Source organism: Dipodomys ordii, unplaced genomic scaffold (assembly GCF_000151885.1).
Source record: "Dipodomys ordii isolate 6190 unplaced genomic scaffold, Dord_2.0 Scaffold20, whole genome shotgun sequence".
NCBI lineage: Eukaryota > Metazoa > Chordata > Mammalia > Rodentia > Heteromyidae > Dipodomys > Dipodomys ordii.
Window position 1 is genome coordinate 9,827,403 of NW_012267236.1, and position 5,255 is coordinate 9,832,657.

The following is a 5,255-nucleotide window of genomic DNA, read 5'->3' on the forward strand; positions in this document are numbered from 1 at the left end:
TCTGGGCCTGGGCGCTGTCCCTCAGCTCTTCAGCTCAAGGCTAGCGCTCTACCACTTGAGCCACAGCACCACTTCCGGCTTTTTTTCTTTGTGCTTATGTGGTGCTGAGGAATCGAACCCAGGGCCTCAGGCATGCAAAGCAAGCACTCTACCACTGAGCCACCTTCCCAGCCCTTCAGTTGGATTTTTATTTCCTGAACACCATGTCTTTCTTGGTTAACTCTGTGTGTGCATGCACACACGTGTGTATGCATGCCGTGCATGTGCACACGTGCTCCCCACCCCCACCATGTGCATCACTGCTACTGGGGCTTGAACTCAGGCCCTTTGATTTTTCACTCAAGGCAAGCGCTCTACCATTTGAGCCACAGCTTCACTTCTGGCTTTTTGCTAGTTAATTGGAGATAGTCTCAGAGACTTTTCTTCCTGGGCTGACTTTTTTCACTCCATAACCTTCAGATCTCAGCTGAATAGCTAGGATTACACTTATGAGCCACTAGCAAGTGGCTTATTTCCTACTTTTGATGAATTCTGGACCATCTCCAGGAACATTTGTCCATCCACTCCCTGGCTTCTAAGTATGTTGTTGCTTTTCCTGTTCTCTTTGTCCTTGTGGGTTAATATCTCAAGAAAATTACTTTTTTATGATCTTCAGGATTTTAGGAGAGCATGCTAAATATATATGTTTCATCAGTCATCTTTATTTGCAATGTAATTCCATTTCAGAATCCATCACTCCAGTTTTAGTTTGCAGTCAGGACTGGCGTTGAGCCAACACTGGAGACTGGAAGATCTACAGAAAGTTATTCAAATAATTGCAGAAAAAATAGATGATGGCAAAAGTGTGTGCTATGGGATACAGAGAGCGTGGGCTTACCGGAAGCTGCTGTCATGACCCTGCTCAGCACCTGAGATTAGCTGTTTCACAGATAGATAAAGTAGATAGAGATAGATGGATATTTAGAGCTCCACACATTTATGAATTGTGTATTTATTTTTGTGTGTATATGCCAGTCCTGGGGCTTGAACTCAATGCCTGGGCACTGTCCCTGAGCTTTTGTGCTCAAGGTTAGTGCTCTATAACTTGGAGCCATGGTACCATTTCTGGCTTTTTGGTAGTTAATTGGAGTTAAGCATTTTTCCTGCTTGGGCTGGCTTTGTACTGCGATCCTCAGATCTTAGCCTCCTGAGTAGCTAGGAGTACAGGCGTGAGCCACTGATACCTGGCTTGTGTGTTTATCTTAAGATACATTACAAAAATACATAACTAGAATATTAGACTGTGATTTCTCAGATAGTATTGTCGAGGGTGAAACTTAGAAGTTAGTTTGATTTTTAGATAGAAAGTCAATTGGAAATATTAAGACAAGCCAGCTGCTGTTGGCATATGCCTGTAATCCTAGCTACTCCTGAGGCTGAGATTTGAGAATCATGGTTTGAATTCAACCTGGACAGGAAATGTGAGACTAGACTCTTCAGTCCAATTAAATGCCAAAAAGCCAGAAGTGAAGTTGTGGCTCAAATAGTGGAGCTCCAGCCTTAAGTGAAAAAGGTCAGGGATAGCACTCAGACCCAGAGTTCAAACTTCCCCCTACACACACACACACACACGCACACACACACACACACACACACACACACACACACACACAAAAGAGACAGAGAGGGAAAGCAGTAAGTGTAATTGGAGGGCTCTTGTTGTGGATCTGTGCTGAAGCAGTCCTGGGCCTCATTGCCTAGCATCAAGCCTGCCAGCAATAGCCAGGGCCTCTCTTCCCTTTATCTGTGTCCTTCCTGCTCTTTTTCTGCAGTGTTTTCCCTGAGTCTTCCTCCTTTGTCTTGTTCTTGAAATTTCCCACTCTGCCTATGTGTGAACAGCTTTCTCTCACCAACTTCTTAACTCTGGCTTTTTGCAGTCTGATGAATAATGAGTTTCAGAGCTCCTATTTCTATGTTTTTTAAATAGATCTTTATGTCTAAAAGCTTTACAATGTGCCTTCTTTGAAACCCAGTAGACGATTATTTGATCATTTCCCCCACTTTCTCTTCTTCCCCTTCAGCCCATCAGGATCACCCAGCCTCTGTGAAGCCATTGTCACTTCTCATCCCAGGTCACATTTCTCATGCCTCAGAGAATTCAAGTGGGAAGCTCAACTCCAGGAGCAAAAAGCCTGGTATTCAATCTGTGCATGGCTGAGCAAAAAGCCCAGATCTGAGAAAGTGTCTCAGTGGGAATAAAAACCTCATGTCCTCCATAGCTGCTGGGAAAAGCATTAATCAGATATTCAACTCTAGATTCCAGCCAGAGCTGGGTCAGGGGGCTGCTACCCATTAGGGTAGACAGAGAGCAGACAACACAGAGATTTACAATGGAAATGACCTTAAAGATAACTTCTTGTTTGGGAAGTTATCTACCTGTACTGAAAGTTATGGTACCTTTAGCTACCAGCCAGGGAAGTGTAGGATGCTCAGATTAGACCTAGGGTAATTCACAGAAGACAAACTGCTTCATCTTGGTGGCCCCAAGCAAGCTTCTGGGAGTCAAGGAAATGTGCTGGTCTTGTCTCTCACTCTCATAGCCCACAGGCAACTCTGGGATTAATCAGATCTGCTCCTAGTCATTTAAGAACATCCAGAGACTTAATTGTAAAATAATACAATGATCATTTCAGAGCAGAAAGAAGCAGAAAACTCAGGTACTGATACCAAACTTCCCTGTTCCCTGTGGAGGGGGCCACTGGGCAAGGGTATTCTAGGCCCCACAGAGAACATGAACTGATGGGTTTTCTTCTCTTACTCTGAGCCAAGGATTCAGGTGGTAGGAATGGTGGGAGTAATGTGGAGGATTCCAAGGGCAATAGAATCACTGGGAAAGAACTTATTAATGAGTCCTGTTAGAACCCCTCTTTAACATCTAAAAATACATCATAGGAAATCATGTAAATGAATAGTTTTAAAAAAAGACTACAGGATGTACAAAGGATTCATGACAAATATAACTCATAATACCTTACATTCCTAAAATAAAAATCTAAATTTAATCAATTTTATGTGTCTAACCCTTATCTTGTATTTAGTAAATGGTCATAGTATAAAAAGGGAAGAATAGCCAGGTGCCCATAGTTCACGCCTGTAATCCTAGCTAATCAAGAGGCTGAGATCTGAGGATCACAGTTCAAAGCCAGACCAGGCAGCAAAGTACATGAAACTCTTATCTCCAATTAGCCATCAGAAAACCAGAAGTGGCACTATAGTTCAAAATGGTAAAACACTAGCCTTGAGTGAAAAAGCTCAGGACAGGACCCAGGCTCTGAATTCAAGCCCCACAACCTTCAGGAGAAAAAAAGGTAAAAATAGGAACTAAAGCCCCCTCCTCACCACATCAACTGGGACAAAGTATTCATCAGACATCCAGTTTATGTTCCAGCACGGGCTAGGTCACAAGGGTTGCTGCCCCTGTGTAACAGGTGGACTTTGCTGTCCATCCTGGCACACAAATGGTAGAGCATTAGCTATAAGTGAAAACTGCAAAGGAGAGCTTGAAACTGAGTTCAAGCCCTAATACTGGCGTGCACACACACACACACAAAGCCAGCACAGGCAAGTACCCTATCTCAAAAACAAAATACAAACAAAAAGCAGAAGGGGGACATGGCTCAAGTAGCAGAGCATTTGCCTAGGATTCACAAGGCCTCAAGTTCAATCCCCAGACCACAATGAAATAAATAAAACAAAGTAGCTAGGCATCACTAGCTCACGATTGTAATCCTAGCAACTCAGGAGGCTGAGATCTGAGGATTGAGGTTTGAAGGATAGTCTGTGAGACTCTTATCTCCAATAAAATACCAAGCCAGAAGTGGAACTATGCCTTAAGTGGTAGAGCTCTAGTTTGAATTCAAGCCCCCAGGACTGGCACCTAAATAAATAAAGCAAATCAAGAGAAATTTGATAATTACAAATCAAACAGCTCGGAGGTTCTGTTATCTACCTCTAAGTCTAACAAAAATAAAACATTGTAATAAAAGCCAACACCAATAGGACTCAAGTAAAGAATTGGAAAGGAAAAAAAACACTGCACACAATGATGCACTCACAGTATTACTTAGAATGTTTTAAGTAATTTAGAAACACCTTGCAAAGCTCTCACAATAAAGATATGGTTGAGTGTTTGGAGGCATGGCTCAGTTGGTAGATCCTTAGCCAATGAGTGAAAGCAGTGGTACTGAGTTTAAATCCCAGTCTCAGACCTAATAAAAAAGAAATTAAAAGGGGGGGTCAGAAAAAAAATTAAAAAAAGAAATTAAAGAAATAAAGAGTAATCTATGCCATATGGACAAAATGGAACACCACATAACCATTAAAAATAGCGTGAGCTGGGGTGCAGCTCAGTGGTAGAGTATGTGCATAAGACCCTTACTTCAACCTAAGCACCATTAAAAAAAAAAAGGTTGTGTGATGGTCATCACAACATGTCTATGTGGAAAAAATGCAGAAAGACAAGGAATATATGTGCCACACACCCATGCTAATGAGGGTTAGAGGTGATTTCTAAGAATTTTTTGTTGATCCGACTGAAATTTGCTAAGCTAGTGTTTCACTTGAGCCACATTCACAGACCAAGAAATACATTCAGTAGATGAGACTTCTTTTACTATGAAATGAAGTGCATAATAAAAATGGAAGTGTACATAGTCATATATCACATAAAAGAGGTGAGAGTAATTTCTTCTGGCTTCCCAAGGGAGCCATGGAGATGAATTAAGTGGTTTGAACTTCTTGGATCAAAATATTAGATGCTAGAATGAGTGAATGGTTTAGGTTTATTCTTTGAGACATTTCAGAACACCCATCTGTTGAGTGTTAATGATATTTTCTGACTTAATTTAATGGCATAAGGAAATGTTCATGATTAATGCTGTTTTGGTTTCTAAAAGGTAGCTGGTAGCTCATACCTATATAATGCTAGCTACTCCAGAGGCTGAGATCTGAGGATTGTGATTCAAAACAAGCCTAGGTAGGAAAGTCCACAACACAAAGACAAACAAAAAAAGGTTACAGAATGCATCTTCCTTCTATGCTTCTTTTTCATTCTCCTTCCTTTCTTCTATTATCCTTCCCCTTCCACCTGTCTCTCCTCCATTCTTCTCTCTCTTTCCTACCTCCACCATAGTTAGATTTATTTATTTAGCATTAATAAGAAGGAAAGAGAAGGAATCTCAAAGAAGTTACCATGCATGCCTCAACACCTGTTCCTC